General features: G+C 41.3%; 1 long non-coding RNA gene across 1 annotated transcript in view; it reads right to left on the bottom strand.

Moving 5' to 3' along the window:
• Positions 1-22,145, bottom strand: part of LOC132659746 (uncharacterized) — a 43,957-nt gene that overhangs the window by 13,935 nt on the left and 7,877 nt on the right. The window contains exon 2 of the long non-coding RNA XR_009600504.1: positions 9,009-9,143. This is a non-coding gene — a long non-coding RNA (uncharacterized LOC132659746). The remainder of the gene's footprint in view (positions 1-9,008; positions 9,144-22,145) is intronic.

Genomic DNA, 22,145 nt, shown 5'->3' on the forward strand with positions numbered 1-22,145 from the left:
GCAAAGAGCTGGACATGACTGAAGAAACTTAGCACATACACAAATACACATAAAATGCCTAGATACTACATATAAGACAAACACAGAAAGACTGAAAGATGGAAAGAAGAAAGCAGATTGGGAAAGGACTTTAGGACCCAAGAGATGACCTTGTGGTGAGTTTCCTGGGTTTTCCTATTGCCTCCTTTATCCCAGACTTGGAGTTGGCATCTGGGAATGCCAACAACAGGGTAGACAACAAAGTCCCAACAAAACTCTGATCTTTCTAGTAAAAGGAGTAGGAAAAGGGCAGTCTAGCAAGATAAAATCTTTCAGACAATAAGTACTTTATTCCAACCAGCCACCAGAGGAACTAAACGGTGACTCCACCCCAACCATGCTAGCCAAGGCCAAGTGGGAGCCTAGACTTCTACCCTTACTAAGCTGACTGCTCATCAGGGCTATCTGACTCCCCTACTGGTCTTTAGAGCATAAGCAGATAAGTTAGAGGAAGGAACCAGATATGGCTTTTTGACATAAGAGAAGCCATTTTAGGCCTAAGCCATTCTGTGATCTAAACCTGGCCACATTGCTTGCCCTTGAACACATCTCAGTAATGATGATCTTGTTATTAGACAAGAGAAACAATAATAGCAAAAATAATATGTCTGTTGTAAAGACCTCCAGTTCTACTTCAGTGGTAAAGATTAGCCTGAAGCATTTGACCACTTAAGAAGCTGGAACCTAAGGGATGATAACAATGACCTTTTCTGATCCTTGTGAGTTTAATCATCTAAAGCTTGGACTGTGTGAACATCTGCCCCAATTCTATGCTGAATTCTCTGTTCAAGCCCCTTCATGAATATGCATGTACCCTTGGCTTAAAACTTCCCCAATTTTACTCTTGGAAGAACGGAAAGAAATAGACAAATCAACTATTACTTCAATATGCCTCTCAACAACTGACAGAATAACTAGACAGAAAATCAGTAATGATATAGAACTCTAGTGACATGGCCAAGACATAGGATTGAAACATTTACAGAAGATCTTGCCCAACAATTGCAGTCTCCATGAAACATAAAAAAGAAAAACCATATCTTAGGCCATAAAGCAAATCTTAACAAATTTAAAGTAACTGAAATCATACTGAGTATGTTTTTGGTCACATTGGAATCAAAATAAAAATCAGTAAAAAAAAAAAAAAAAAAGATAAGGAAATCTCTAATTACTTGGAAACTAAGCAATACATTTCTAAATAATCCACGGGTCAAAGAAGAGGTCTCAAGGGAATTTTGAAAAATAAATTGAACTTAATGGAAGTGAAAATACAACATAAAAAAACTGGTGTGTATGTTAGTCACTCAGTCATGTCTGACTCTCTGCAACCCCATGGACCAGAGCCTGCAAGGTTCCTCTGTCCATGGAATTCTCCAGGCAAGAATACTGGAGTGCATTGACATTCCCTTCTCCAGGGGATCATCCTCAGCCAGGTGTCAAACCCAGGTCTCCTGCATTACAAGCAGATTCTTCTCTGTATAACCCACCAGGGAAGCCCAGTAAAAATTGGTGGGCCACAGCTAAAGCAGTACTGAGAAGGAAATTTATAAGACTAACTGTATGTATTTTAAAAAAATAAAAAAGGAAAATTCTCAAATCCATAATCTAAACTCCCAACTCAAGAACCTGGAAAAGCAACAAAACAAAACAAAACAGACAGACAAACAAAAAACCCCTCAAAGCAAGCAGGAGTAAAAAATAGTGAAAAAAAATCAGTGAAACATAACACTGACTCTTTGAAAGATCAGTAAAATTGACACACCTCTTACAAAAACTGACCAAAAATTTCACTGGATCAGGAAGGGAATGGGGAATATTGCTATAAACCATACACACACTGGAAGGATAATAAAGGAATACTATGAACAACTGCACACATAAATTTGACAACTTAGACAAAATAAATTCTTTGAAAACCGCAAACCAGCACAACTTTCTCAACAGAGGAAGATAATTTGAATAGACTTGTAAATATTAAGAAAACTGAATTGTAATTAAGTAATAACTCTACAGAGCAAAAATCTCTAGGCCCAGGGGGATTCACTGGAGAATTCTATCATAGCTTTAAAGAATAATTAACAGCCAATTCTACACAATCTTTTTCAGAAATAGAGTAAAAAACTTCTTGATTCTTTTTTTTTTTTTGAAGCTAGTATCAGCTTTGATATCACAACCAGACAAAGATAGTACACAAAAGGAAAATTATACAACAATATCCCTGGTGGTTCAGATGGTAAAGCGTCTGCCTGCAATGCGGGAGACCCAGGTTCGATCCCTGGGTTGGGAAGATCTCCTGGAGAAGGAAACAGCAACCCACTCCAGTACTCTTGCCTGGAGAATCCCACGGGCGGAGGAGCCTGGTAGGCTACAGTCCATGGGGTCGCAAAGAGTCGGACATGATTGAGCAACTTCACTATCCCTCATTAGTAAAGAAAAATCATGGTATCTGGTCCCATCACTTCATGGCAAATAGATGGGGTAACAGTGGAAACAGCGAAAGACTTTATTTTCTTGGGCTCCAAAGTCACTGCCAATGGTGACTGCAGCCATGAAATTAAAAGACGCTTGCTCTTTGGAAGAAAAGTTATATCAAACCTAGACAGCATTTTAAGAAGCAGAGACATTACTTTGCTGACAAAGGTCCATTTAGTCAAAGCTATGGTTTTTCCAGTGGTCATGTATGTGACAGTTGGACCATATGGGAGTCTGAGCACTGAAGAATTGATGCTTTTAAACTGTGGTGTTGGAGAAGACTCTTGAGAGTCTCTTGGACTGCAAGGAGATCCAACCAGTCAATTCTAAAGGAAATCAGTCCTGAATATGGAAGAACTGATGCTGAAGCTGAAGCTCCAATACTTTGACCACCTGATGCAAAGAGCTGACTCATTAGAAAAGACCCTGATGCTGGGAAAGATTGAGGGCAGGAGGAGAAGGGACGACAGGATGAGATGGTTGGATGGCATCACTGACTCGATGGACATGAGTTTGAGCGAGCTCTGGGAGATGGTGATGGACAAGGAGGCCTGGCGTGCTGCAGTCCATGGGGTCACAAAGAGTCAGACAAAACTAAGAAACTGAACAACAAATATAGAAAAAAAATCTTTAACATTAATGAATAGAATTTGCTGTGCTTAGTTGCTCACTCATATCTGACACTTTGGGACCCTATTGACTGTAGCCTGCCAGGCTGCTCTGCCCATGGAGATTCTCCAGGCAAGAATACTGGATTGAGTTGTCATGCCCTTCTCCAGGAGATCTTCCCAACCAGGGATCGAATCCAGTTCTCCCACACTGCAGGTGGATTTTTTAATGTCTGAGCCACCAGATTTTAGCAACTTATAAAAGAATTATAGACTATAATCAAGTGAGAGTTATTTGAGGGCACAAGACTAATTCAATATTTGAAAATAAATCAGCGTGATCCAACATATTAACAGGCCACAGAAGAAATATCAATGATTATATCATCCACTGTAGAAAAAGTATTCAACAAAATTCAACATCACTCATGATAAAATAAATCTTTCAGAAAAATTAGAATAGAGGTGAACTTTTATCAACATGATAAAGAGCACTTACAAAAAAAAATCCCCCAAACTACAGCTAACTTTACACTCAATAGTGAGGCTAATGGCTTTTTCCCTATTATCAGGATGTCCATACTCACCACTCCTATCAAACACAGTGATGGATGACACAGCTGGTGTAATAAGGCAAGAAAAGGAAATAAAAGTCATGCAGATGGGAAAAAAATTAAAAAGTCTATATTTGTAGCTAACATGACAATCTACTTAGGAAATCCCAGAGAATCTACAAAACTTCCTAGAACTAATAAATGAGTTTGGTAACATTGTGGAACATTGTGCAGGAGACAGGGATCAAGACCATCTCCAAGAAGAAGAAATGCCAAAAAGCAAAATGGCTGTCTGAGGAGGCCTTACAAATAGCTGTGAAAAGAGAAGAGAAGAGAAGAAAAGAAGAGAAGTAAAAAGCAAAGGAGAAAAGGAAAGATATAAGCATCTGAATGCAGAGTTCCAAAGATTAGCAAGGAGAGATAAGAGAGCCCTCCTCATCGATCAATGCAAAGAAATAGAGGAAAACAACAGAATGGGAAAGACTAGAGATCTCTTCAAGAAAATTAGAGATACCAAGGGAACATTTCATGCAAAGATGGGCTCGATAAAGGACAGAAATAGTATGGACCTAACAGAAGCAGAAAATATTAAGAAGAGTGGCAAGAATACACAGAAGAACTGTACAAAAAAGATCTTCACGACACAGATAATCATGATGGTGTGATCACTCACCTAGACTCCTGGAATGTGAAGTCAAGTGGGCCTTAGAAAGCATCACTACGAACATAGCTAGTGGAGGTGATTGAATTCTAGTTGAGCTATTTCAAATCCTGAAAGATGATGCTATGAAAGGGCTACACTCAACATGCCACCAAATTTGGAAAACTCAGCAGTGGCCACAGGACTGGAAAAGGTCAGTTTTCATTCCAATCCCAAAGAAAGGCAATGCCAAAGAATGCTCAAACTACCACACAATTGCACTCATCTCACATGCTAGTAAAGTAATGCTCAAAATTCTCCAAGCCAGGCTTCAGCAATACGTGAACCGTGAACTTCCTGATGTTCAAGCTGGTTTTAAAAAAGGCAGAGGAACCAGAGATCAAATTGCCAACATCCGCTGGATCATGGGAAAAGCAAGAGAATTCCAGAAAAAACATCTATTTCTGCTTTATTGACTATGCCAAAGCCTTTGACTCTGTCGATCACAAGAAACTGCAAAATTCTGAAAGAGATGGGAATACCAGACCACCTGACCTGCCTCTTGAGAAATTTGTATGCAGGTCAGGAAGCAACAGTTAGAACTGGACATAGAACAACAGATTGGTTCCAAATAGGAAAAGGAGTATGTCAAGGCTGTATATTGTCACCCTGCTTATTTAATTCTACGCAGAGTAAACAATGAGAAACACTGGGCTGGAAGAAGCACAAGCTGGAATCAAGATTGCCAGGAGAAATATCAATAACCTCAGATATGCAGATGACACCACCCTTATGGCAGAAAGTGAAGAGGAACTCAAAAGCCTCTTGATGGAAGTGAAAGAGGAGAGTGAAAAAGTTGGCTTAAAGCTCAACATTCAGAAAACAAAGATCATGGCATCTGGTCCCATCACTTCATGGGAAATAGATGGGGAAACAGTGGAAACAGTGTCAGTCTTTATTTTGGGGGCTCCAAAATCACTGCAGACGGTGACTGCAGCCATGAAATTAAAAGACGCTTACCTCCTTGGAAGGAAGGTTATGACCAACCTAGATAGGATATTGAAAAGCAGAAACATGACTTTGCCAACAAAGGTCCGTCTAGTCAAGGCTACGGTTTTTCCAGTGGTCATGTATGGATTTGAGAGTTGGATTGTGAAGAAAGCTTAGTGCGGAAGAATTGATGCTTTTGAACTGTGGTGTTGGAGAAGACTCTTGAGAGTCCCTTGGACTGCAAGCAGATCCAACCAGTCCATTCTAAAGGAGATCAGTCCTGGGTGTTCACTGGAAGGACTGATGCTGAAGCTGAAACTCCAGTACTTTGGCCACCTCATGCGAAGAGTTGACTCATTGGAAAAGACTCTGCTGCTGGGAGGGATTGGGGGCAGGAGGAGAAGGGGATGACAGAGGATGAGATGGCTGGATGGCATTACTGACTCAATGGATGTGAGTCTGAGTAAACTCCGGGAGATGGTGATGGCCAGGGAGGCCTGGTGTGCTGTGATTCATGGGGTCGCAAAGAGTTGGACACGACTGAGCGACTGAACTGAACTGAAGTGAACATCACGGAATACAAGATGAGCATTCAAAAATCCATTGTATTTTAATGCATTACCAATGAATATGTGGATATTGAAATTAAAATTCTACTACCATTTATAATTTTTCATAAGCAAAAATGAAATAATTATGTGTAAATCTAAGATACTATGTATAACATGTATAGGACTTGTATAATGCAAATCATAAGATACTGATGAGGAAAATAAAAGATAGATGGAGAGACATATGGTGCGTATGGACTGGGAGATTCAACATGATAAAGATGTCACTTCTCTCCAAATTAATATACAGGTTTAACCCATGTTTTTAAACTCAAAATTCCAACAAGATTTTTTAGATATAGCCATGATTGTTCAAGAGTTTATATGAGAAAGAAAAGGAAACAACCCTGAAAAAAATAATAAAGTTGGAGGAACCAATCTATCCAATTTTAAGACTTCTTAGATGATTCCATTAGTAAAGATGCGTGGTATTAGGAAAAACATAGACACATAAACCAGTGGAACAGAATAGGGAACCCAGGAATAGGAATGAAGTGAAGTGAAGTGAAAGTTGCTCAGTTGTGTGTGACTCTTTGCGACCCCATAGACTGTATAGTCCATGGAATTCTCCAGGCCAGAATACTGGAGTGGGTAGCCTTTCTCTTCTCCAGGGGATCTTCCCAACCCAGGGATTGAACCCAGGTCTCCCACTTTGCAGGTGGATCCTTTACCAACTGAACTGCCAGGAAAGCAGGAATAGGCTCAGACAAATATGCTCAGTTGATTTTTGACAAAAGTGCAGAAGCAGTTCAATGAAGGATAGCACTTTCTCTCAATAAATGGAGCAATTGGACATTCATAAGCAAAACAATAAGCCTCACCATAAACCTCACCCCTTACACAAACGTTAAGTCAAAATAGATAACAGACTTACTTAAACGCACAACTTAAAATTATCATGCTTTGAAAAAAAAGTGGGAGAAAATCTTTAGGAAGTTGGGCTGAATCAAGAGTCACAAGCCTGATACCAGGAAACACAATCCATTAAAGGGAAAGTTAATAAATTGGATTTTATAAAAATTAAAAAGTTTTGTTTTGTGAAAGACCCTGTTGAGATGAAAAGACAAGTTACAAGTGGGGAACACATTTGTGAAGCATATATGTGGCAAAGGATTGGAATCTAAAATCTATAAATACTCTAAAAACCTGAGTTAAAAACCTTGAGTACAACACTTAATATCCCTGTATCTGTTTCCTCCTCTCTAAAATGGTCACATTCTGTTGAGTCTTCCTTCACAAAGCTGTTAAAAGTATTAAATGGGTTAACGGAGGCAAATCATTTAAACTAGTACCTGGAATGCAAAATGCTCACCTAAGTGTTATTTGTTATTATTTAAAAAACCTCCCCAGTTGCTCTGTCTCACTGGTTCTCAAAAGTATCTCTGGACTTGCAACATCTCCATTACCTGAGACCACAATGAAGAGTTGGATGGGTCTTAGCAATCTGTGTTTTAACAGCTTTCCTGTGAGTGATTCTGAGGCATGCCACTGGTTTATCGCATCTTCCCATTTATTTACTTAATCACTGTCACAGTTAGACATCAGCTGTTTATTGACATTACTACCCACTTCTCTACCAGAACAAGTATTCTACCAGGGTGAACTTGTCAGTCTTGCTCACTGTTGCTAGCATAATATCTAGTACAAAGTGAGTACTGGGAATCTAGTAACAAATAAATGAATGAATAAACTTGGCCAAGGTTAAGTATTTAAATAACTGAGCTGGTTGATACTGACTCCAGGCTTGCTCTCTCTGACAAGTGGAGGATCTGTGATGCTCTAATTCCTCATTTTTGCTCAGCAGCCTTGTTTCTCACATGGAGCTGTGCAAGATGAAAGTCCCTGGCACAGGAAGCCTGACTTTCAAACAGCATTTTAAATACAATCACGGCCACAGCAGAGCCAAGGATGCTCCGAGCGTGGAAGTCCATGTGCCCTCTTCCCATTGGGCCATGTTGGTCACCTCATTATTTTTCTTGGGATTGTCACTGGCTGCTTTTCTGAACGGCCACAGGTCACCCTCTCTCTGTGTGACTTTCAGTGGCTCTGGCTGATGAAGGGTCCTTTTCTTGCAAGAAGGTGACCTGCCATCTCAGTTTGCAGGGAGCCGTTTTTCACCTTGGGTTTTAGTGAAAAGAAGATTCAGTGCATTTGTGCTCACACTCCTTCCCATGACGCTAGCCTCTCAGCTTCTGACCTGTGTCTGACAATTCCACCTCTGTCTCCTTTGCAGGCTTCTCGTCCTCAGCTTCTCACTGCCTGAGAGTTGGTGTTCTCAGGGACCTGTCATTTCCCTTTACAGGTGCACTCTTTGAAGGATCCGCTTCTACCCCACCAGCATGTGTAATTCAGACCTCTTCACTAGCATATCCACCTGGGTGTCCCGAAGGAACCTTGGCGCTGCATGTCTAAGATTAAATGACTTATCTTGCCTTTCTCTGTTCCTTGTCATCATCTTATCATGGTTAGAAGTATTACCATCCACTGTGTCACCCAAGGTAGAAATCTGGGAGCCATTCTTCATTCCAACCTGTATCTCACTTCCTGTATCTTATCAGTGTTCTAGTCCTTGAAAAGTTACCCCCTTTTCATGCCTACATCACCGTCTTACCTCTTCTCTGGTGCTACTCAAGGTTGCCATTTTGTGCCATTTGACAGCCTGCTGCAAAGTTTCAGGCATCTCACCTAGGCTATTTTAATCATCCAACTGATATCTTTGTTACTGACTTATAGTTGTATACATCCTCAACCACATTACAATTAAATAACTTTTTGAAATGCAAATTTGGTCCCTTTTGCTTAAAATTATTTCCAAGCTCTCATGTTACAGAATATGGTACAAACTGCTTAGCACGCTGTCACTGGGCTCTTCCTTACCAGCCCAGAAATCTCCATCTCTACTCCTTGCTTCAAAACCTGTATAGTCGTCATACCAATCCACTAGCATCCTTAGCTTTTCAAAGCCATTTTTTAAAAATTAAGCTTTCTTTTCAGATACTCAGGTAGAAATAAACACACTCTCCCCTTTAAGCCCATCTGTATCAGTCAGGCTTTGCTACAGTAACAACTCCAAATGAGAATGACGAACACTCACCTCTTGGTCACGTGCATGAGGGCAGACGGGTGAGCTGGAGTTCAGCTCCAGGCTATAGAGAGACTTCCAGTTGGCTTCACAGGACTCTTCACTCAGCACCCAAGCTGAAGCAACTGCTGTTTCCCGGGGCATGTTCTTGTGCAGATGTAAGAAGTGTAAGTTAGAGGCCTCACTGAAACCTGTGGCTACATTTTGAAGATTTTGCTCACATTTCAGGACATCTACTCAGTAAATGGAAACACATTCCATCATGTTCGCGGCACCTTTACAACTGTGGGATCTGATGGTAGATTCAGATTTGGGGATAAAGATGCCAGGACAAAATTAAAAGCTTTGGAACAGATCAACTGACATTAGCTTGTTGCTTCCATCACAATGGAAACATTTGCGTACGCTTCCAGCTACAACTAGTCAAAGAGCCATGAATTCTATAATCCCCAGGAGGAAAGTGACATTTTCCCACATGACACAGCTGAAGAGCTAAGACCCAGGCATAAGAAGTGGTGGCTGAAGACATCTGGGTTGTTGGGTGTTGTTTTCTCTCCACTCTACCTTGTCTCTGTACAAATTTGGGTCCCGCCTTTTGATGGGTTATCAGTCATGGATGTGGATTTCAACCCCTGAAGAAAAAAATGTTCTTGTTCACCAGTCAAGAGCCCACTGGCCATGGTGACTAGCCATCTACACTTTATCGCCTGTTAGAGATTTCTTCTGTAACTCTAAGGGGTTGAAATTATTATAGAAGCTGGAGTCGCATCAGTGATTGGTAGATATTAGCAGTGCTTTCTTCAGCAATGTATTTAATATGCACTTGACTTCACTTTCACTTTTTACTTTCATGCATTGGAGAAGGAAATGGCAACCCACTCCAGTGTTCTTGCCTGGAGAATCCCAGGGATGGGGGAGCCTGGTGGGCTGCCGTCTATGGGGTCGCCCAGAGTCGGACATGACTGAAGCGCCTTAGCAGCAGTAGCAGCAGGGAAAAACAGGAAACATTCTATGATCCCTGTATTGTAATTTGTAATAAAATATTTTGAAGATAGGAAAAGATTGGGGGGAAAAATCCGGTGGCAAGCTGCATGGCTAAGATCAACATCAGTAATGTAGGGAGATTTACCTCTTCTAGAGGAGATATCAAGGGGACCTTTCATGTAAGAATGGGATTGATAAAGGACAGAAATATTAAGAACTTAACAGAAGTAGAAAAGATTAAGAAGAGGTAGCAAGAATATGCAGAAGAACTATACAAAAAATGTCTTAATGACCTGGATAACCATGATGGTGTGGTCACTAACCTAGAGCCAGACATCCTGGAATGTGAAGTCAAGTGGGCCTTAGGAAGTATTACTATGAACAAAGCTAGTGGAGGTGATGGAATTCCAGCTGAACTATTTCAAATCCTAAAAGATGATGGTGTGAAAGTGCTGCACTCAATATGTCAGCAAATTTGGAAAACTCACCAGTGGCCATAGGACTGGAAAAGGTCAGTTTTCATTCCAATCTCAAAGAAGTGCAATGCCAAAGAATGTCCAAACTACCATACAATTGTGCTCATTTAACATGCCAGCAAGGTAAAGCTCAAAATTCTTCAAGCAAGGCTTTAGCAGTACATGAATGGAGAACCTCCAGCTGTGCAAGCTGTGTTAAGGAAAGGCAGAGGAACAAGAGATTAAATTGCCAACATCTATTAGATCACAGAGAAATCAAGGGAATTTCAGAAAAACATCTATTTCTGCTTCATTGACTACACTAAAGCCTTTCACTGTGTAGATCACAACAAACTGTGGAAAATTCCGAAACAGATGGAAATATCAGACCACCTTACTTGTCTCCTGAGAAACCTGTAGGCAGGTCAAGAAGCAACAGTTAGAATCGGACATGGAACAAACCACTGGTTCAAAACTGGGAAAGGCTGTATATCATTACCCTGTTTATTTAACTTAAATGCAGAGTACATTATGCAAATGTCAGGCTGAATGAATCACAAGCTGGAATCAAGCCAGGAGAAATATCAACAACAGATATGTAGATGATATCACCCTAATGGCAGAAAGTAAAGAGGAACTAAAAAGCCTCGTGATACACATGAAAGAGGAGAGCGAAAAAGCTGGGTTAAAACTCAGCATTCAAAAAATGAAGATCATGGTATCTGGTCCCATCACTTCAAGACAAATAGAAGGGGGAAAGTGGAAACAGTGACAGATTTTATTTTCTTGGGTTCCAAATTACTGTACACAATGACTGCAGCCATGAAATTAAAAGACACTTGCTCCTTGGAAGGGCTATGACAAACCTAGACACTATAACAAAAGGCAGCAATGTCATTTTGCTGACAAATCTCCATGTAATCAAAGCTATGGTTTTTTCCAATAGTCATGCACAGGTGTGAGAGTTGGAACATGAAAAAGGCTGAGTGCCAAAGAATTGATGCTTTTGAACTGTGGTGCTTGAGATGACTCGTGAGAGTCCCTTGAACTGCAAATCAAACCAGGCAATCCTAAAGTAAATCAACCCTGAATATTCATTAGAAGGACTGATGCTGAAGCTGAAGCTCCAATCTCTGGCCACCTGATGCAAAGAGCCAACTCACTGGAAAAGACCCTGATGTTAGGAAAGATTGAGGTCAGGAGGAGAAGGGGCTGACAGAGGATGGGATGGTTGGATGGCAATATCAAGTCAATGGACATGAATTTGAGCAAACTCAGGGGGATAGTGAAGGACAGGGAAGCCTCGTGTGCTGCAGTTCATGGGGTCACAAAGAGTCAGACACCGCTCTAAACAACAATAAGAGAAGGCCCGATTGAGTACCTGGGATAACTTATCCAATTTATCCCACAATCCAGTACCTGGTACATTATAGCCCCTCACCCCTTCATTGGAAGGACTGACGTTGAAGCTGAAACTCCAATACTTTGGACCTGATGTGAAGAGCTGACCCATTTGAAAAGAGCCTGATGCTGGGAAAGACTGAAGGCAGGAGGAAAAGGGGATGACAGAGGATGAGATGGCTGGATGGCATCACTGACTCAATGGACATGAGTTTAAGTGAACTCCGGGAGTTGGTGATGGACAGGGAGGCCTGGTGTGCTGCAGTCCATGGGGTCACAAAGAGTTGGACACGACTGAGCAACTGAATTGAACTGAACCCCTTTATTTGTTTAGCTATCTTTCTCTTTAAATATCTGAGAGTTGGGGCCTGATTTGTCCTCCTATTCTTTGCAAGGACTTAGTATAGGTGCTGAATGGGTAAATTAATTAATGACTGACCCAACAATTCAAGATGGAAAATGCAGGAAGAGGATTGAGTCTGTTGAAAGTAATGAATTCAGGAACAACCTCACAGGCTAAATATGTTCTGAGTCCTGCCCTGGTAGTGGAGCTGTCATATTTTGATACACTGAGAGTTGATGTGTTCTGAGTTCTATACTACCAACTCTTTTCGAAAGGGGCTAATAGGCCTTAAATAGTAAGTAAACTTAACACAGATACCTTCAGAGAAGATTTAGGTTCACAGCAAAATTGAATAGAAGGTACTGAGATTTCTCATACACTTCCCACATGGATCCTTTCCTAATCTCCCTTACTTATCCACATCCCCGTCCCCACCAGAATGGTACATTATCTCCCCACGTCCATAGACTGATAATGTCTACCATTAGAGTGGCATGTTATTGTTTAGTTGTTAAGTCGTGTCCAGTTCTTTTGCAACCCCATGGACTTTAGCCCACCAGGCTCCTCTGTCCATGGGGATTCTCCAGGCAAGAATATTGGAGTAGGTTGCCATGCTCTGCTACAGGGGATCTTCCCAACCCAGAGATCAAACCCAGGTCTTTCGCATTGCAGGCAGATTCTTTACCGTCTGAGCCACTAGGGAAGCCCAGGAATACTGGAGTGGGTAGCCTATCCCTTCTCCAGGGGGATCTTCCTAACCCAGGAATTGAACTGGGGTCTCCTGCATTGCAGGTGGATTCTTTACTAGCTGAGCTACCAGTGAAGCCCTCTCACTCCTAACCCCCGGCAACCACCAATCTCTTTAGTGTCTCCATAGTTTGACATATTCCAGAACATCATATAATTGGAAAAATACACTATATGTCCTGTTCGGATTGGTTTCTTTCACCTATTGATATGTATTTAAGGTTCCACCCAGGTGGCACTAGTGGTAAAGAACCTGCTTGCTAATACAGGCAGACATAAGAGATGCGGGTTTGATCCCTGGATCTGGAAGATACCCTGGAGGAAGGCATGGCAGCTCACTCCAGTTTTCTTGCCTGGAGAATCCCGGGGATAGAGGAGCCTGGCAAGCTACAGTCCATAGGGTCGAATTGAGTCTGACATGACTGGAGGGACTTAGCAGCACTGGAGCAAGGTTCCACCATGTCTTTTCATGGCTTGACAGCTCATTTCTTTTTAGCAATGAATAATATCCCATTGTCTGCTTGTACCACAGTTTATTTTTCCATTCACCTGCTGAGAGACATCTTTGTTGCCTCCAGAGTTCAGCAATTATGAATAAAGCTGCTGTAATCATCCCTGAGCAGGTGTATGTGTGGATATAGGTCTAGAGAACATTTGGGCAAGTAACAATAAATGTAATTGTTGGATGGTATGGTGAGAGTATGTTTGGTTCTGTAAGAAACCACCAAACTGTCTTCCAAAATGGTTGTGCCATTTTGCATTCCCATCAGCAGTAGTGAGAGCCCCTGTTGTTTCGTAACCTCACCAGCACTTGACATGGCAGTGTTCCAGATCTGGGCCATTCTAATAGGTGAATAGTGATATCTCATTGTTGTTTTAATTTGCATTTCCCTGATGACACATGATATGGAGCATTTTTCCATATGCTTATTTGCCATCTGTATATCTTCTTTCATGAGGTGTCTGTTGAGGTCTTTGGCCCATTTCTTAAACTGAGTTGTTGGTTTCCTTATCCTTGTATTCAGTCGTGTCCAACTCTGTGTGCCCCTATGCACTCTGGCCTGCTAGTCTCTTCTGCCCATGGGATTCTCTAGGCAAGAACATTGGAGTGGGTTGCCATGCCCTCCTCCAGGGGATCTTCCCGACCTTGAGCTGTACATAATTTTTGATTGCCTGACTACCTTGACTTCAAATTTTCTCAAATCTTAAATATAAAGATGCGTGGCTTTAGAGCTGGCTTTCTTACCTCTAGAAGTCGCTGTTAAAGAACACTAATCAGGCATTTGCAAAATATGGACAGCCACAGAACTTAAAAATAACAGAAAGGGAGAATGAAAAGATAGATGAGAGAAGAACTTTTTAGAGTCCAGAAAGGGCTTGAACCTCTAAAGTTGCAAAGTATCAATATTTAGTGGGTACTCATGCGCACTGATCTTGAAAAATAGACTATAGTTTTGTATCAGAGTCTTATGGGATTTTTCAAATCACAAGAGATTAAATAAACCCATTGTTGGCAAGAGAAATTAGAATAAATACCATTTTATTTCCAGATGATAGAATTAACAATAATTTACTGAACACATTTTGAGATTGGCACTGTTCTAAGCACTTTTGTGGGAATTGTCATTTAATTTCAAAGCAACAATCATTACTATCTTTAATTGACAAATTTGGAGGCTGCTAGTGGCTCTGGGTCATGTGCCTGGTCAGTGGCAGAGAGAGAGATATTCCCAAAGCTGCCTTTTTAACCACTATGCCATATTCCCCTCAGTCCTTAACTTAATTTTACTTTACCCCTCTCAGTCTTCCTTAATAATTTTGGTTAAAAAATAGTTTTTAAATTTAGCTCCCTGGCAGTCACACACTGGCCAGCTCTCAGATTTCTGGCAGGGTGACCCAGTTCGCACATCACAAATATAACTGAAGACATAACTAGATACTTAGATACATTTTCATCATTGTGCAATCTTACTAATGGGTTGGCCTCAGACTTCAAGTGGAAAAGTTGTGGTGCTTTTTCTAATGGGCAGGCATCTCCCAAGTTCTGTTCAACTACTGAATTCTGCTCATTAGGTTAATGAAAAGCAAATTTGCAGTCCCCTTGCTATTGTAAAGCATTCCAGCAATGATAAATTCATATAGAAATTTATCAGTTCTTATTTAAGTAGTTGGAAACCTCCAGAAATTGCCCTGTTGTAAGATGAGAATTCACTTGCTGAGGATAACCCTGAAAATCTGTCCCGTTTCCAGAGATCCTTTTTCAGAGAGATATTTCAATGAGGACTTTAAGTTGATTGTCCCGAATGTGATGAGTGATAGGCCATCTTGACTGAGCACTGGTGTGTGTGTTGGGTTTATGGCCTTCCCGAGCCTAATGATAAATCAGTGTCAGGCACTTGAGCTGGAGAGTTCAGTTCTCCACTCACCTTTCATCTCTGAGTGGTTACTGTGCATGCACGGCCCTTACATTTGCAAAGTGCCTTTGTCCTCCAAATATCACAGTTGATGCAGGCACATCTTATGATTGCTAGTTCACAGGTGGAGAGACTGACAGGGTGATGGAGTGGGGAGTGGCTAACCAGGGTGCCCGGCACCTGTGAAGCGGTCACAGGGGTCCTTCATCTGACATCTCTTCATAGGTCTTTTTATTTTTGTTCCTTTCCCCTTTCCTTCTTCTCTGATTTTTTGCCTTTCATGCTTCCTAGTAATAATTCACAAATATGACTTAAATTACAGAAAGCAGCACATAGCATAGTGCTTAAGAAAAGGGACTCAGGAGTCTGACTCTAGCCCAGCTGAAGTGACCTCGGGCAACAAACTCAACTGTAAAATGGGGCTAGTAGGACAGCTCTTACAGAGCCTGTATGAGGATTTTAATTTACTTAGAGCTGTTATTGTTGTTACTGTCATTAGAAACGAAACAATGTGAGGCAGAAACAGTTAATAGTTTATCTCTATGAGACAGACCATAGGCTTTGGGCTTTTTGTTAATGGAGAAATGACTGAGGTCTGGAGCAACCTGGGGTGTCTTCAGAGGCCTGGGGACATTTGACCTGGCTGCAAGGGATGGCTGAATTTGAATAAGCAGATATGAAAGGGGAGGAACTGTGAAACTGCAGGGATTTTAAACAGACACTTTAAATTCTCAAGCATGTCTTCCATAAAAGTAGAGTCTAATTCAGCTCCCCAAGAAGATGGACTGGCCTTGGTGTTTTTCTTATAATAAGTAGAATGCGAGACTACCTGACTTTTGATGCTAAAATAGAAAATGTGATACAGTTTGTCTGTTGCTCTGGTATCTATCTACCCACCTACCTATCACCTGTAGAGCCCTGAGCTACCTTGTAAGAAGTCAGGCTACCATGAAGCAAACATGGGGCCACATAGGGAGAGCAAAGAGCTAGAGATGCCTGCCCAAGGATCTCCAGGTGCTCCAGTCTTCCCAGCTCTGGCATTAGATACGTGAGTGAGCCTTCAGATAATTCAGTCCCAGCCACCATCTGATAGTAGCTGTGTGAGAGACCCTGAGCAAGAACTGCCTAGCTGACCCCAGTTAACTGCTAGATCTGAGAAATAAACTGTTATTTTAAGTCAATAAATTTGAGAATAATTTATTACTTAACCACAGTAACTGGAACTAGAACCAAAGACATTAGGACGTGTATAAGCCAAAGCAAACTTACAGTTAAATGGCAGAATGACAAAGCCAGCAATATTCAGTTTAAATAGGTTAATTTACTTTGATGGATGATGGTTTGCAAGCCAAACTGACGTTGATGTCATTAAAAGGTGAATGCCACAGTACAACCCTGTTGGCTCAGATAGTAAGGAGTCTGCCTGCAACACTGGAGACCTGGGTTAGATCCCTGGTTTGGGAAGATCCCCTGGAGAAGGGAATGGCTACCCACTCCAGTATTCTGGCCTGGAGAATTCCATGGACAGAGGAGCCTGGCAGGCTACAATTTACACACAATTTGAAACCTCTTTAGGGGATTATTCACCACATGAGATGTACAGGGAACTTGACTGGACTGGAAAGTGGGGAGATACACTCCAGATAGTTCTAAGCAAAAAGTTCAGCTGAAGCGGAATAGAGCGGCATTTTGGCCCCAGTGGTCAGCACCTAGAGTCTGAACTATTGACTTGTAGTCATTATTGGTTCCTGTGTAGGGCAGTGACATGATGAATGCCCTGTTTCAAGATTTATCTCACAATGGTATGTGTATGATGAATTAAACAGATGTGAGGCTAGAGTCAGGAAGACTGGCTTACAGTCTCTTCCACTATACTAATTCTAGCCCTTAGAAAAATAAGCCGTGTTCACCAAGTTCTCATTGAGTATGTGGTACCCTACTGGGGTCTTTGAAAAATGCAGTATAGGTTGTGAATTGGATTTAGTTTCAACACTCAAAAGATTTATGGTGTTCTTTCTTCCACTCCTGCCTGTCATTGATAGATGAACAACCTTGGTCAAACCATTCATGTCCTGGTGCCTCTGAGCCCTGATCTATCAAACAGGGATAATGATATATACATTCTACCCTTGTTATAAATATTAAACATAATATATATACATGAAATCTTCAAGAAGCTTCAAGCCTTCACAGCATAGGATGAGTTTATACTTTTTTAGAGTACACTTAAGTGTTACATCAGTTTAATAAGAACATTTAAACTGTTGTGAAACAAGTTGTAAAAAGGTGATAGCAATGTTACTTTTTTATTGGAGAAACTATATTGTAACAGCATTCATGGAAATTTTGAAATGAATAAAAACCCTCAGTATTTCACAGCTACCAAATATCAACATTTTGTTTTCCATATTTCATATTTCTTGTATATTTATTTCCAATATATGTACGTATGTATATTCATTTACTACATGTAGTATAGATGTATTGCTGTATTTTGCTTTTTTTCCACATAAATGTTAGCACTTTCATGTTGTTCTATGCAGATCATAAGCATAGTTTTGTAATAGCCAATCAAATTGATATCTTACAGTTTAGTTAATCTCTGTATTGTCTGAAGCCCATCTATACGTGTAACATATTTCCTTCCTTCCTTGTAGCATGGAAAAGGAAATACAGAGCATCAGGAATGGAATTATTGAAAAAAATTTGAAAAAATTATTGAAAAAAAGAAGAAATATTTTAATTTCCTCTAAAATAACTTACTAAGTGCTCTTTTTCAAAATTGGGAGATACTATGTGTTTCAGAAGAGGCAAACTTTGAAAACCCTGTACAGACAGATCCCTTCACGGAAACTCTCAGTGTCTGACATCTGGTTTTCTTTGCCTTAGCAGCAGGGAAGGGGGCAGGCATTGCTTTTTGAGGCCACCCCATGGAGTCTTTGGACAGTCTCACTTGGAAATCAGGGCTTGTTGACTGAGTTAAGCAAACAGGTGACGCCTTGGCTCTGGTTAAGGCCACTATAGAGTCCAGCCTTAGCCCCTTGGTGACCTCAAACAGATATCGGTTTGAGAAAATCTTCAGTTCTAGTCAAACAAGTTTAAGCCAGTATGTTAATGTGCAGGAGGTTCTGCTTTAGGAATGACCTGAAGTTTATCTGCCTACTTGTATTAATCATTTAGGGACAGCTGCTGGAATCACAGTGCCGGAACTGGGGGTGACAACCATCTGGAGCCAGTAAACAAGGTTTCCAGTGCCAGGGAACATGCAGGAGCAGAGTGATAGTATTCCACCCTCCCAAAGCAGTTTTTTTTCCCCTTTAAGTCACCTTCTTAAAGATCAGAAGCTATGATCTGGGAGAGTGTGAAGTTCAGATAGTCCAAAGTCCCTGAACTCTGCCACCAGAGCCCTGAACTGCCATCAGAGAATTCAAATGAGGTCATGATGCAGCAAATTCTCTCCTGTGCGCCGTGGTTTCAGTACTGTTCAGAACTGTTTTATAAACAGTGCAAATATTAACTTTGTCTGGTGTGCTGAGGAGGGTTAGGTAATACTGAAACAGTAATGACAGTCACTGAAAGCTAGATTTAGTCAGGTAAATGATAAAAAGATTTGTTTTGTTTTTGATGGGGGTATAGAAATGTCTGCCTTGAGGAAGAAGCAGACAGACACATAGCTAAACACAGTGATGCTCAATCCTGGCTGACTTCAGAATTCCCCCAAAACAGAAAAGGGTGCTTATCCACATCAACTGAATCTGAAATTTCTGTGTGTCTGTGAGGTGGGGTGAGGGCGAGTGAGCATGTGGAATTTTAAATCCTGAATCAAAAGTGAGGATCACTGTTCTTACACTGGAGCAAAAAGTGTCTGAGGTGTGAATTACAGTGAATGCTGAAGTCACCTATGTATGCATGTTGTTTTAGCGTCATCAACATCATTATTGCTATTCACAGAAATCCTGCCCCTTGCATTCTCAGCACTAGTTCCTCCTCTGCAGCTCCCAGTGTTTATTTCTCCTCAAGTTTCTCCCATACCACAATGCAGATTTGGCAGGCACAACCTATAATCTCATCCACAACACTAGATACAGAATCCGTGACTTTGAAAACTCTGACTCCTTCTTGGAGAAGGGGAAAAGCGCAATCCTTGCCAAAGGTGGAGGCCAAACATGGAGTTTCCAAAACTCAGAGAAGCTGGAGGGCGCTCTGGAAACAGCAGCTAGGAAGACTGAAAATCATAGCTATAGAAATGGAAGGAAACAGTGTTTCTTCATCTTACAGGCTAGGGAACTGAGAACAGAAGGGCTGGAACTTGTTCAAACTCACACATAGGCTGGGCCTGGAACTCTGGTCTCCTAGCTCCCTTTATCCTCATGGAGGGGCGGGGCGGGGACTTAAGGGACAGCAGAGCGGATGTACTCCTCCCTTTAACTGTGGAGCCAGCTTTGCTGAAATCTGTTTTACATAAGAGGCTTTTAGGAAGGATTGAAAACCACAGCATGCTAGAGCCCATTATGGTTCTGGTTTCAGTCACCATATTTTTTGCAGGTTCTGCCAATCCAACAAAGATTATTTACAGAATATTTAGCAGGGAAGTTTCCAGTTCTTCACACACACACACATACATATCTGCACACACACACACACACACACACACACACACACACACACACACACACCCCTCCGTCTCCTTCAGAGACTCCAAACCACAACTGTAGAGATCAGTTGCTGAGTCAACCCCTTTAACTTGCTAAAGGGCCAAAGATCGCTGGGTCCTTGGATGTTTTGAAATGTAAAAAGTCAACTTCTTTGTGTCTCTGTGCATGGACATTTTTCCAGGCTTATAACAAGCAGCCTGATTCTTCACTGTATGATCTCTACAAAATTCTCTTTTCAAATTATGGATAGATATGCAAATCTCTAGCCATAACCATTCTGAAAACAAAAACCATCACAACAGTTTTCTATGTGCTCATGCAGTCTGCGAGGATTGTACCATTAATTCTCACAAAGACTTTGTTACATTAGCTCCACTTTGCAGAAGTTAACTGAGAGGTTATTATCTACTGAGGAGATCTGTACCCAGATCACCCTGATTCCAAGGCTGTGCCCTTAACCACTCAGACCAAAACATGCTTCATCCCATAAACAATTGTTATAAATTCATTTTTTATTTGGCTGAAGCATATAAAAATCACTATATTTTGTTTTTAGATCATCTTCAAATATCAGCAACCTCAGATATGCAGACGATATCACTCTAGTGGCAGAAAATGAAGAGGAACTAAAGAACCTCTTGATGAAGGTGAAAGAGGAGAGTGAAAAAGCTGACTTAAGACTCAACATTAAAAAACAAAGGTCATGGTATCTGGTCCCATTGCTTCATGGCAAATAGATGGGAATAAAGTGGAAACAGTGACAGATTTTATTTTCTTGGGCTCCAAAATCACTGCAGACAGTAACTGCAGCCATGAAATTAAAAGATGCTTCGTCCTTGGAAGGAAAGCTATGGCAAACCTAGACAGTGTATTAAAAAGCAAAGACATCACTTTGCCAACCAAAGTTCATATAGTCAAAGCTACAGTTTTTCCAATAGTCAGTATGGATGTGAGAGTTGGACCATAAAGAAGACTGCATACTGAAGAATTGATGTTTTCAAACTGTAGTGCTGGAGAAGACTCTTGAGTGTCCCTTGGACTGCAAGAAGAGCAAACCAATCAATCCTAAAGGAAATAAACCCTGAATTTGGAAGGACTGATGCTGAAGCTCCAATACTTCAGCCACCTGATGTGAAGAGCTGACTTTGGAAAAGATCCTGATGCTGGGAAAGATTAAAAGCAAAAGGAGAAGAGCGTGGCAGAGGACAAGATGGTTGGATGGCATCATCGATTCAATGGACAGAATTTGAGCAAACTCTGGGACATAGTAAAGGACAGGGAAGCCTGGAGTGCTGCAGCCCATGGAGTTGTAAAGAAACGGACACGACTTAGTGACTGAACAACAGCAAACAGAAGCATCTTGTCCCACCTCTTATTATCTGAAGACCGGCATGGTGTATTATTTTGAGAACAGCCAGAACAGCCATGAGCCTACAATTGTTGGAATCTGCACCCAGAGCATAGGAAAGTGGTAAGGCCCCAGAGACGGATGCGGGTACCACCAGCATCTGCTATTTGATTTACTAATATACTGGACAGTGTTAAGTACCACAGCTACAAAGTAAGAATAAGCTTTCTGTCTTGGAGGAATTCAGTCTAGTGGGAAAGCCAGACTTAAACATGCAAAATTTCAATATAACACATACTCAGTTAGCACGATGCATAAGGCACGTTTCAAGCACAAAGATGAGTCAGTAAATCCAGCCTGTGACAAAGGGGTGGGCAGAGAAGCCTAACTCAAGGGCATGACCCATATGCTTAGCCTGGATAGAGAAGGGTGAGCTAGCCTGACAGAAGATGGTTGAGGAGCTGGTGGGGAAAGGTGCTGTAGGCAGAAGAAATAGCACAAAGGGTGGGCAAAGTCTGGAACAACACAGAGGGTGCAAGGAGCAGCGAGCAGGTCCACGTATTAGAATGAAGAACTGGAGGCTGGGGGAGGTTGGTGAGCACACATGGGCAGCCTAATGGGTTATGCAGAGTCTGGAATTCTTTGTAGACAGTGGGAAGTCATTTATGAATCTTAAGCTCACAAGTGACATGATCAGATTTGCCATTAGGCTGATCACCCTAACCAGCTATCAGCTATTTTCTGCTGTTACCACTCACTCTCATACATATGACATTCTCCCAAGAGTTTATCCAGTGGTTAT

Source organism: Ovis aries, chromosome 4 (genome assembly GCF_016772045.2).
Source record: "Ovis aries strain OAR_USU_Benz2616 breed Rambouillet chromosome 4, ARS-UI_Ramb_v3.0, whole genome shotgun sequence".
NCBI classification, from domain to species: Eukaryota; Metazoa; Chordata; class Mammalia; order Artiodactyla; family Bovidae; genus Ovis; species Ovis aries.